Raw genomic sequence first — 13768 nt, 5'->3', positions numbered from 1 at the left:
TTTGATTTCAGTTTGGTTTATATTTTGACAAGCTTAAGGAAGTTTTTTAGTATATTTGTTCTAATGTAGAGCTTTGGTGTTTAAGATGGTTTTTAATATAAATATGGATCTATATAGTGTAGGTATTTTAGAGACTTTGTAAGTTTTATGATTAACCAAGTTGATTGGCAAGTTGGTTAGACAGGAAAGCTCGAATCTGGCAACTTTGTAAGAATGCAAAGAATATGATGGATCTTTGTTAAGGAAACATGTAACGTTTCAAAGAGCTTACGTTCCAAGAATTGTTTGTAAATTCGATTTTGTAATAGATGTGATAGGAATATTTTGACTGGGGTATGCCCCTTTTATGGTGTAATAATATAGGACCATGGTCCCATGCTAGACTGGAGGTTTTTTTTCCCCGTTCTTTCCTACCAGTGCCCGTTTGAACGATGGAACACTCTTGTATATATATTTTTTATTGATAATCAATTATCAAGGCCACTGGTCGTTTATCGATCAAAAAAAGTAAAATCAAAATGTCCTATAATTTAATTTTGAAAATAAAAATTATAAATAAATAATTGATTAAACTTTTAATATTTCTTTAAAATGTTATTTTTACTTCATTATTTATTAATACAAAAATTTAAAAATATTGATACATATTATATTTTTATATATTTTTATATTTATAAATACTTTTAAAAATAATTTGCTGATTTTTATAGTTAATCATTTTTTTACAATTTTAACAATAGCTTATGTTCTTTTCACATTAGATGGGACTCCAACTCTAGAGAGCTCTTGTATTGTATTTGTTATAGCCAATATACTATTGCAATCACTTGTACATAACTAGCATACCTAAAAATTTAATTTATTCTTTTGTAAATTAAGTCGAGAGATATCTAATTTAAAATATGTAAAGTTTAGAAATATGGATATTTCTCATAGAAGCATCATAAAATTGATATATTTTAAATAATAAAATAATAGAAACATCATAGAATTAATAATTCAATATAATCATAACAAATATAGATAGAAATTAAAAATAATAATAATAATAATCAAATTTTATGGATAAGATTTTTGTAATTAGGTTCATGCACCTTCTGGTAAAGAAATCTAAAATACTATTATATCTATAAGATTTCACATTATTATTTACCCAAAATCCAAATCAATTTTTTACATTTAGCAAATCAAAAATATTCATTCTATTCCAATAAAAAACATAATTTTATACAAAAAAAGTTTTAATTTATTTTAAATAATATAATTATTGAAATATCATATACTTACTAATTGAATATATAGAAAACATAAAATATAGAATTTAGTTACTTATTGATATTTGTAAATATGAAAAAAATAAAATTGAAAAAATTACTTAGAAATAATTAATTAAAAACAATCAATGTCTTCTATATAATTTTTCTAATTTGACTTCCAAACTTTTTCAGATTTTTTCTAAATATATGATTTGATTTTCACAATTTTTTGTTTCAATTTTAAAAGCAAACTAATTTGTTGTATTTAGCCAATTAAAAATGTTCATTGTATTCTAAATAAAAGAAAATACTAATGAAAATGAAAATAGTCTAAAAGTTTACTTCCAAATTTTGTGGACTTTGAAAAATATCATTAGAATTTAGTTACTTATTGATATTTGTAAATATGAAAAAATTGTTTTCTAAAAAATACTTAGAAATAATTAATAAAAAACAATCAATGTCATCTATATAATTTTCCTAATTTGACTTTCAAACTTGTTTAGATTTTTTCTAAATATAAGATTTGATTATAACAATTTTTGTTAATGGGCCCTTGGTCTATTGGTGAAGTTAATGGCTCCGCTATGGATCAAGTCTTGCTAAGTGCAAGACTCAAAAACATCATAAGGGATGAGGTCGGGATTGTGCCCCATATGAATATGGCAGTGTGGATGCTCCTTAGTCCTTGACTCTTAGCCGAAAAGGTTTCAAGCATGCGTGGGCCCATATCAGGTACCTAAAACTTGTTTATGGATGACCTCCATCAAAAAAAATAAAAACTAAACTAATTTGTTATATTTAGCCAATTAAAAATATTCATCGTATTCTAAATAAAAGAGAATACTAATGAAAATAAAAGTAGTCTAAAAGTTTACTTCCAAATTTTATGGACTTTGAAACATATTATTAAATTTTTCAACAATAATGATAAAAATGGCTAGTTCTTGTTTCAGTTACAAAATTAGTTAAATTGAAACAAATCATGTTGTTCAGTATTACTAATATGATTTATCTGTCATTTTAATATACATGACACTAAAATGACCGTCAATTTTTTTTAAACTGCTAAAAAGTTTACAGTGATGAATGCTTCCACTGTAGAAAGCCTCTCAGCTTAACTAGTGATTAATTATTCCTATTTGAACGAATGCATTTTTTTTATTAATTTAATACTTTAATTTTTTTCTAATGTTTATATGTCAAATCTTAATTTCTAAAATTAAGAAAAATATTAAACATTAGTATATTTAAGGATTGAAATATATATAAAAGATTAAACCCATAAAATATATCGAATAATTTTTTTATCTATAATTATTTTTTTATTTTTTTTATTAGTAAATGACTAAAGCCTAGATTAATTATTCTTATTTGTGTAATTGATTATTTTTATGTATTAAGGGAATTTGAAACCAAGACCTCCTACATGAAAGGCTTACAAGTTACTATTGTGTTGTAGGCTCTTACCTATTTTTTAGCTATAATAGTTATATATGATAAGTTAAAAGATATTTTAAATTATAAATATTTTATTAGAAAATATTATCTTTCAAATAGTTAAAGATGTGTGTAGTTTGAATGATAATTTAAACAAAATAAAGTGAAAGTAACATTACATTTAATAAAAATTATATGTTAGAATCTATCCCGAAATTGATTTCTATAGAAGATAATAAATTTCTTAACAAACCTTTGTCCTTAGAAGAGGTCAAGTCAGCACTCTTCCGTCTTAATCCTGATAAATCACTAGGGCCATATGGCTTTCATGCTTTCTTCTATCAAAAATGTTGGGATATCATTGGGATAGATTTATGGAAAGCTATAGAAGCATCTAGAAATGGCAGATCAATATTAACAGAGATCGATCATACTTTCTTAACTCTCGTACCCAAAAAAGTAGATTTTAAAGCTCTTGGGGATTTTAGACCTATAGCTCTTTGTAATACGATATATAAAATCCTCTCAAAGACATTAACTAGATGACTTAAATTGATACTTCCTAAACTCATATCAGAGGAACAAATAGGTTTTGTACCCGAAATATCCATTTTAGATGGTATAATCATTATTCAAGAAATGATACATCCTGCAACTAAGAATAAAGAGGAAAGTATGTTTATGAAATTGGATATACATAAAGCATATGATATGGTGGATTGGAGATTCTTATGCAAAATATTAGAAGCCTTTAGGTTCTCTCGCCAATGGATCAATTTTATTTTCAAATGTATATCAACTCCTAAAATATCACTCCTTGTTAATGGAACCCCAAAAGGATATCTCGATATTTCAAGAGGTATTAGACAAGGAGATCCTTTATCTATGTTCTTGTTCATAGTTATGGTAGAATCTTTCGAGATGTCAATAAAAAAAGCTCAAGTAGAAGGTAAAATAAAAGGCTTCAATGTTATAGAGAACACTCCAAATATTACTCATCGACAATTTGCTGAGGAAAGAATTTTGCAAGGAGATAGCTCCATGGAAGAAGCCCAAAACTTCAAAACTATAATTCATCGATATATGGAAGCATTCGGTCAATAATTAAATGCAAACAAGTTGAAAATTTTCTTTATCAATATAAAGCCTGAATTAGAAAACCAAATATGCAACATTATGGGACACAAAAAAGGATCATTTCCATTTAAATTCTAAGTATAGAGTTAGAAAAGGGTACGAGACACAATAAAGGTTGGAATAATATTCTAGAAAGAATGGACAAGTAAATTGGAAGTTGGAAAGGAAAGTGGCTAACAAAAGTAGGCAAAGTTACAAAGATTAAAGCAGTACTTTCAGCTCTACCCACGTATCAATTATCATGCCTCTCGCTCCCTAAAAAGTGAATAAAAGGCTAGAAGAAAATCTCAAAAGTTTTTTTTGGAATGATATAGAAGAACATAAGAAAATGACATTAATAAAATGGGATAACATATGCAAACCCAAGGAGCTAGAGGGTTTTAGGTATTAAAAACCTCAATTGGCAAAATGAAGCTCTAGGAGCAAAATTGGTATGGCAAATATATCAAGAATGGGAACAAAATTGGGCAAAAAATGTATATCATAAGTACTTCAATGAAGTTGGTCCTACCTCCCTCTTTAGATTGTGCAATTTACCTAAAGGACAAAAAGTTGGAGTTTCATAGTTAGATGTCGATCCCTAATTAGTAAATATATTATTTGGGTTATAGGTAAGGGAGAAGAAGCACTATTCTGGGGAGATTTTTCGGATGGTCTCCCTTCCCTAGATAGCTTAGGCATACTAGCTAATGTAAAAAACATTTTAGTAAACTTATGGGGGACTAAAGTAAGCAATTATAAACACCTACGAGGAGAAAATGGGAAAGATATGTGGGTTTGAAAATCATTAGAAAACATAGAACTGGACCCTGAAGCAAAGAAAACTTTTGAAGGAATACTTTGTCAACAAAAGGTTAACCATATGGAAAGAAGAGACATACTTATATGGGGAGCCTCCAAAGATGGAATATATAGTGTCAAAAAGGATATAACCTAATAATATAGTCACAACTATGGGAAACTATTAATATGCCCCTCAAACTATGCTAGGACATAGCTTGCCTAACTAAAGCAGAAAATTTCCTCTAGGCAACACTTCAAAATAGGATATTAACAATAGATAGACTTAGGAAAATAGTTATTGAGGGACCCTCGAGATGCTACTTGTGCAAAAAAGAAAGTGAGCCTTCAAAACATCTATTATTTCAATGTTTGTATGAAAGGAGTGTTGGGAATGGCTCCGGCAAAAGCGTTGCTAGACATCACCTTAGCCTGGTAACCTTGAGAACCACTTGATAGATTGGCCTAATGGTAGCTCTTTTAACATTCATGAAAAACTTTGGAACATTAGCCCATCCATTCTTATGTGGGAGATCTGGAAAGAACAGAACAAGCATATATTTTGTAAGTCAAAAATAAATATTACATCATTACTTAACAAAATAGAAGCATGTATAGTAAAAGTCGGTGAATACTCATTTAAGGAAAACAATAAAAGGGGAAGGATTCTTCACAGAATGGGACAGTGACATGAAAAGAAATTGAAGCAAACTTATCAATCCACCACTAGTATATAACAAGAACAATCGAGAAGTGAGGAAAAAATGTAAATGGGAACCGCTACCGAGAGGATGGTCAAAATTGAACTTCGATGGAGCATCTAGAGGTAATCCAAGAAAGTCAGGAATGGGATGTATCATTAATATGGATTCTAGAAAATGGATTACTAAAAGAGCTAAACCTATGGAAATTATTACGAATAATTTAGCAAAACTAGAAGCCCTTCAAGAGGGACTTCAATTAAGTTTAAATTTAGGTATTAAGAAACTAATAATAGAAGGGGATTCCCAAATTGTTCTCAATGCCTTAAGGAAAAGGAATACCCCAAATTGGGTGTTGAATTTGAAACTAGAAGAAGTTCTAAAATTATTTGACCTTATTGAAGAAACAAAAATTCAACATATATTATGAGAAGGTAACCAAAAAGTAGATTATCTAACAAACAAAGGAGTAGATGGTGAGGATATATTAATATATCAAAACCTATAAATGTGTGACTTTATATTACTCATTATCATTAGTATATCTTTCTATCAATCAATCCTGATCATTTGGATCAACTACCCTTAGGAGCTTAATTAATAATTATTATTGATATCATAATAGGTTATTGGTAATCTTGGTGGCAAAAGGTCACAATCGTAAATACATTTTAATCATTGTTATTTGGAGCTCTTCTAGATCCTTCAATCTTAGCTCCCTTTATAAATTCAACACAATTGTCTTTAGTTCATAATCTATCACTTTATTCACAATTTTTTGGATATATGTCGTAGAGTTAGTATGGAGATGGCTATAGTTGTTTTTCATGCCCTGGAAACCAAAACTATGACAATTAGGGGCAACGTTAAGCCTTAAAGGTGGAACAAAATCCTGAACCCAATAGAGGAAGGTCTCAGGTGATCAATCTTTCAATTATGATTTTACTTAGTGCACCAACAATTCGATAATTGGGTCTTTCATTACTTGCTTGGCTAGGGCAAACATAGGTCATGTTGAGATTATTAGCCTCTATCATAATGTTTTTTATCCTACTTGGCTAGATGACTTAGAGCATATTGTTTTTAGTATCAACCATCAATAGAGGATTCCTCTTCCTAAGGCTTATATGAGCCACGCGTTTGGCAGTCTGGGGACAACAAAGATCTATAGGTGTCCTATTATGTCAATTAGGGCTAATGTTATGTTTTATCAAGCATGGCCAAAGATGGAAGCCAATATTAACTTTCTTCTATGCAGGAGAGGGATCATGGAGGAGTAGAACATGGAATGGCTTTAGAATTACCTGAATCTATACTCTACATACATCGAGCTGAGGGTAGAATCAGATAATTTGGAAAATGTGGAATTTATTCTCCCCAACTTATTAAAGTCCAGAAAAGAGAAGATGAATTATGTGTTTCCTCTAGGGTTTCTAGTGTCAAATATTAAGGAAGCCTCGAAAATCATTATGGTATATGTGAAGAAGGATGAGATTTAGACCTTTGATGAATGGAATTTTAGTCTGATGTTTTGGTGGCTTTTTTTGGATTTTGGTCTTTGGATCTTAGGGCTTTTTTGGTTTTTGGTTTAGCTAGGTCCTAGTATTATATCTATTAGATATCAAGATTCTATTTCTTTTCCATCAATGACCCTTTGTACTCGAGGGATATATGCTTTCTTCTTATAGTTGATAGTAATCTTAGTTATGTTAGGGTTTGGTATCAGTTTTTAGTTGCTTGTTTTCATCCTTCACTAGTTAGTTCTGATTGGAAATATTTGTAAATATATAATGCAACTATGTTTATAATCTTTTATAGTTTATCATGGTGTGGCTGTGGAATGTGACATTATCTGTTGGTGTGTATCTCTGTTTCCATTTCATCATGTTTGGAACAATTTGTTAATTGTAAACAGAGTAATTTTTTGACTTTTCCATTTTATCCTTTTGGGGTTTTTTTCTCCCTTTCCCTTGTTCTAACTCTATTTGATGCCTTTTGAGCATTTGTCTGGCAAGACCCTAATCTGTTTTGATTTTGGTATTATTTGTTAAAATTAGACAGATCTTTCATTTCCTCGAATCAAAGGTTGAATTATTTTAGATGACTGACGTATCTCATTTGGATTCTTTCTCTCTTTCATCCCTCCTTTTGTGTTAACAAATTATAAGTTGTTTAAATTATGCCCCCAATTTTATTGTCTGTAGGGTATTGCTCTCTAACCTTTTCTTTTAGATCTAAATCTTTAAACCAAACATTAAAACATAAAATTAAATAGGGCTATAATCATTAAATCAAGATTAGGAATCCAAAAATCAATGGGACTAAGCAATTAAATTTTGGTTTTTTTTTTTAATATTACTAACATCAATGGGACTAAGCAATTAAATTTTGGTTTTTTTTTTTAATATTACTAACATCTCATTTAAGTTTTAGAAACAGATAAATGGGTAAAGGAAGGCAAAATTGATCATCTCGGCTTTTCCCTTGAGGAACTAAGGAATCCTCTTAAAATCTCAAAAAAATGTAATTACTAAATTGTAAGGTATCAATCATAATGTAAATGAATTGGGTTATGCCCCTTTTAAAATGTAATTTGTATAGGACGAAAGTCTCAAGCGAGACTGGAGGTTTTCTTCTTCGTTCTTTCCTACCAGTACTTGTTTGAACGGAGAACCATTGTACATAATGTTATTTTAATTTTCTATACAATTTAATAGTTAAATCTATAAAAACCATAAATCATATTTAATAGTTAAAATGCAACTTGTAACAATATAATAGAATTTAAATAGAAATTTATGTTCTATTATTTAATCAATGGGACTAAGCAATTAAATTTTGGTTTTTTTTTTTAATATTACTAACATCTCATTTAAGTTTTAGAAACAGATAAATGGGTAAAGGAAGGCAAAATTGATCATCTCGGCTTTTCCCTTGAGGAACTAAGGAATCCTCTTAAAATCTCAAAAAAATGTAATTACTAAATTGTAAGGTATCAATCATAATGTAAATGAATTGGGTTATGCCCCTTTTAAAATGTAATTTGTATAGGACGAAAGTCTCAAGCGAGACTGGAGGTTTTCTTCTTCGTTCTTTCCTACCAGTACTTGTTTGAACGGAGAACCATTGTACATAATGTTATTTTAATTTTCTATACAATTTAATAGTTAAATCTATAAAAACCATAAATCATATTTAATAGTTAAAATGCAACTTGTAACAATATAATAGAATTTAAATAGAAATTTATGTTCTATTATTTAATAATGATCATAAGTAGTATAAATACTTCTTTCTAGTTTTAATTTTTTTCTAAATGATATGATAGATCATAATGCAATGTTTTGACTGGAGTATTTCTAAAATATTATCAACAATTTGTATAATTTTTTAATAATATTCAGTGAGAATTATACGAAGTGAATGCTATTTTTTCAAGTTTCAATATTTTAATTCTACAATACTAACTATTTTATATTAGAAATATATTTTCAAAATTTATAATCATTTTAATTAATTTTATATATCCCATCAAACAAATTAAAAATGATTACCAAGATAAAAATTATTTGTGTGATATTGTAAAAAAATGCTGAAAACAATGAAATACATGTGAATTACAAAGCAGGCCTTTGCATGTGTGTTCTCCAAACTGTGATCCTTTGTCCAAACTAAGGTGCACAAAAATTCAAAACTATGGATACCTCCAATCCCTCAGGAAACTTCATCCAAAAATCTTACTAATAGCGTTGAAGCCCTAGCCAAACTACATAAAATTAGAGGAAAAGAAATGTTTAGGGCACAAAAAGCAAGGGGCATTCCTAACAAAAGCAATCAAATACTTGGAGCAAACAATGAATCTAAGGAAAAGTCTCCTCTCAAAATCTCATGGAATCACTTTGTAATAGAAGGCGAGAAGAAGGATGTTGGTTTGTTTGCAACAAAAAAGCACTAAAAGGGACAAAAGCTACATCTTATCATCCAATTAAGGCTATGTTTCAAGATCGATTTCCATCCAAAAAAGCTAGAATCACATAAACCAAAATCCACAGAAGATTAGGTAGAAGACTGTATGAAGAAGCATGAAACTCATTTCTCCAATACAAAATATGCACAGATGCAAGCAATAAAGAAGTAAGTAGACAACTAGTCCATCTTCAATCTTTAGTTCAAGTGCAAGAGAACCCTCAAACATTGCAAAGCAAACAATGTGTATCCCTCCAAACTAAACCCAATTTTGTAGAATCTCATAGGAACCTTAGCCCTCACAAGCTCTGACCTAAAATCATTTCAGAAGCCAACAACATTCTAGTAGGACCTAGACATTCTTCTAATAATTTTGCTAGTAATATCCCCCTACAACCCTAAGTGCCAAGCAAGGTCAACTCCTTAAACAAATGTGTAGGCATCTATATCCCACCTCATAGGAAACGCGCTTCATCAATGTCTTATCTAAACATGCTAGATCCTTGCATATAGAAATTGAAAAGTATCCCAAACTTTGGACTCCTCCCTTCAGATCCTAGGGCAAAAGGAAAAAGAGCAAAAAAATTAGATATTAGATTAGTAGACCAAAATGAAGACTCGAATACATTTAGACACCAACACTCGGGTATTTATAAGACATTCAAATTATTAGTGATGAATTCAACGAGAGTAGATGGATGGCATGTCAAGAATTAGGTTTGCATGCCTATTGGAATGGCCCCAAATCTAAAACTCCCAATCTGATAAGATGGCTATAGGACTTTTGTGGGGGAAAATTAAGTATTTCTACCTTCTCTAATCATTTGCTTTACTTTCATTTCCAAAATAAACATATTAGGAATTAATTTCTTTCAGTGTCTTGTTTTTTAATACAAGGGCTATTCTTTGAAATTCCTAAAATGGGAATCAAACTTCAATGAACAAATGGTGGAAAAATATTACTCTTCCACTTAGATTATTTACAAGCCCCTGCCTCCAAAACTTAACCAAATTCAAATCCTTAAAAAAAATGGGAATGATTTAGGCAATCTCATAGGTATTGAATCATATTTCAACACATATAATGACATCAAATTCCTCCTAAAATAGAAATAGGCCAAAAGTAAATCAAACCAAAAATAATAATAAAAAATACATCTATTTACAAATTATCCTCCTCTAGGTATGAAGGAAAAATAAAAGACATCATCAAAACAAACTCTAATAGAACTTTAAAACATATCCACAAAACCTCAAAACTTAAGGATACTCTCAGGATAATCTATTTAAAAGAAAATGATCCAACATTTGTAAAATCCAAAGTGATAATATATTCTGACCATAATCATATTAGAATTAATAGTAAGATGAGAGACAGTAAGGAAACACTAGAGGAAGGAGAGTTTAGAGAATCAGAAATAGAGAACAAGACCACAACTCAAACATGTTATCGCTAGAAGAATAGAGAAGAAGGTCATGAAAGAATGGAGAACATAGAAGAGGAAGATTATGGCGTAGATTTCAATAGAGACATTCAACAAAAAATAATCTAGATTACAATAATGCAATCAATGTCAAAAAGATAACTCATTCTTTAAGGGCATAAGAAACAACATTAAGACTCATAATAGGTTAACCCATGACCTATTCTTAGTTCAAAATGATATACATGATCAAATTACTTTGTGGGAATAATCCCATGCAGAATACAACAACAATCTCAATCTGGTACAAATGGTAGAAAAGGAAAATGAGTAGGAGAACATAAAGAATAAAGGAGAGAATGGAGAAGAGGTAGACAAAGTAGGGTCATAAGATAATAGGGAAACCAAGATAATAGAAGCAACACAAGAATTTCAGCAATCACTTAATGAAAATCTAAGAGAGGACACATTGGGAGAAAAAAATAAAATAGATACATGTGAAGGAAACAAGGAAGCGTACTTAACTCAAGAGGAGAGTAATTCAAGATTGAGACTCACAACAACTAATAACAAGGAAATCTCCAGGGATCGTAAGATGACTAACATAGGACTATTCCTTGGAAAATAAATTTTCAAAAAAGGATAAACAACATGGTCCCAAGGAGGTAAGAGAACTACAAGAATTTCAGCAAGAAAGTGAATTAATAAGAGACAAGGTTCAAGAAGGCATAACGAAAGCAATGGAAAAAGTAACTACCCAGAGGCTCGTGCAAATAAAGTAATAGATAGTGTGAATGGACAATACTCAGATCAAGTTAATAAACTTTTTGAAATATCAACACTAATAAATGGACAAATAGGAAAGGAAATGCCAGAATCAACCTAACAAGTGGTGACTCAATCGTAGCCATCTACTATCCTGCTAGCATCATCAAAACAATGCGAAACATGTCACTATTAGAAAAAGATCTAAAGAGGATAAAGGTAATCCCATAAATTTTGGAAAACCCCCTCAAATGGGAAGGATCCATTTGAGGAGATAAATGGACCCAAAAATACCAATCACAATGGAAACTTGGATAACATTATGGGAAGTCTCTTACCATTCGAGGTAGAGACCTTTATAAGTAGGCATATGGCAACAAGTCCAATAGACAAAGAAACTAGTAAGGAAAAAGACAAATCAAAGGGAATGAACTAGAGGAAAGATAATCATGGGAGGAGTTAGGGGTATTAGATGTTTTAGAATAGAACAAAGAGAACAAAAAGGTAAACAAAATTGAATCTCAAAATGAAGAAGAAAAGGAAACTAGAGAACGAAGAGATCGATATAGGGGACCATATATTGCAAGAATTGAAAGAAGATGAAGATGCAATTGAGGATGACATGATAACTACCAACATTAATAATGCCAATGAACACATTGAAAAATTAGGCATTTCAGTCAACCAAGATGGATTAGAAGCTCCAAGATGCGAAAAACAGAAGAAGAAACAAGGAAGAAAGACTCTTGTTAAATTGAGATTTTCCATAGGGAAGGCAAAGAATTAAAAAAAGATTAGTGATATTTTGAATGCAAGGAAGGGGAAGTTCCTTCTTACAAAGCAATGAGGATATTCAATATGGAATGATAGGGGTCTAAATTCCCCTAGCAAGAAGTGCTTATTAAAGTGCAACTTATCCTTGTTTGACTTTAAGATAATCTTAATTAAAGAGACCAAATTAAATAAAGAAGAAGGAAACAAACTAGGTATGAAATTGTGCAACGAAAAATCAGAATTAGTAGAATCTAATGGAGTGTTAGGAGGCATTAGAATTATATGGAACCCTTGAAAGATAGACTTCATCAAGACTTTCTCAAACAATAATTGGATGGGGGAAGATCCAAAAGCTTTAGAAGAAACTTCCAATTGACTCTCATTAATGTATACGAGCCTATTCAAATAGTAGAAAAGAAAGAGATTTGGAATGAAAACATCACATTCATGGAAATCAACCACATAGATAAATTTTGTATCGGAGGAGATCTCAATGCAATCTTAAACTTGGAAGAAAAGTATGGTGGAACTCAAATAGTAACATAGGTCATAACTGGACCTATCTCTTGAGGTGGGCAATAAGGAAGGTTTCCTTCTCAAACTGGACTTGTCTAAAGCTTACAACAGGGTCGACTAGAAGTTCCTCTTTTCTGTCCTTCGGGCCTTTGGTCTCGATGCTCAAGTATGCAAGCTCATCTCTCAGCTCGTGTCTTCTCCCTCTTTCTCTGTTCTGGTTAATGGTCTCCCCACTCCTTTCTTCTCCCCCTCAAGGGGTTTAAGGTAGGGTGACCCCATATCTCCTGTCCTTTTTTTCATCTTGGTAGAATGCCTGGGCAGAATCATCCAGATGAAGATCTGGGACAGGAGTTTGAAAGGTCTAAGGCCTTCTTTGGGACCCTCTACTTTCACCCACCAACAATTTGTGGATGACACTATCTTGGGGGGTGAAGCCTCTGTCTGGGAGGCTAGGAATTTCAAAAGCATTTTGAACTCCTACACCAGGGGTTCAGGACAGGCTACCAATTTGGATAAGAGTTCGATTTTTTTCCTCAATATCCCTTTGGAGAGGGAGAGGAAAATTGCTCGCATCCTGGGATGTGGCATCGTGTCCCTACCAGCGACTTATCTTGGGCTACCTCCTGGAACAAAACCTCTGGATTCCTTTTGGATCAGCATTATAGACAATTTCAACAAGAAACTTGCAGGTTGGAAAGGGGCCACCCTCAGTCAAGCTGGCAAATGCTCTTTGGTTAACTCTGTTCTCCAGAACCTCCCTACCTATGCCCTCAGTCTTTTAGGATTCCAGTTAAGTTTGCAGAAAGAATGGAGAGGATTCAGAGGGATTTTCTCTGGACAGGGACGGATGACCACAAGAGATACCACCTGGTTGCATGGGACCTAGTCTAGCAGCCCAAAAGCCAAGGTGGTCTTGGTATTAGAAAAATTTCTCACCTCAATCAATCCCTTTTAACTAAACATCCTTGGCGCATCTTCCAAAGCATAGGTGTTTGGAGGGATATTTTGG

The sequence above is a fragment of the Cupressus sempervirens genome, chromosome 6, assembly GCF_028749045.1.
Source record: "Cupressus sempervirens isolate cs-2001-9-10 chromosome 6, ASM2874904v1, whole genome shotgun sequence".
Taxonomy (NCBI): Eukaryota; Viridiplantae; Streptophyta; class Pinopsida; order Cupressales; family Cupressaceae; genus Cupressus; species Cupressus sempervirens.
Note: the sequence above shows the minus strand (reverse complement) of the source record.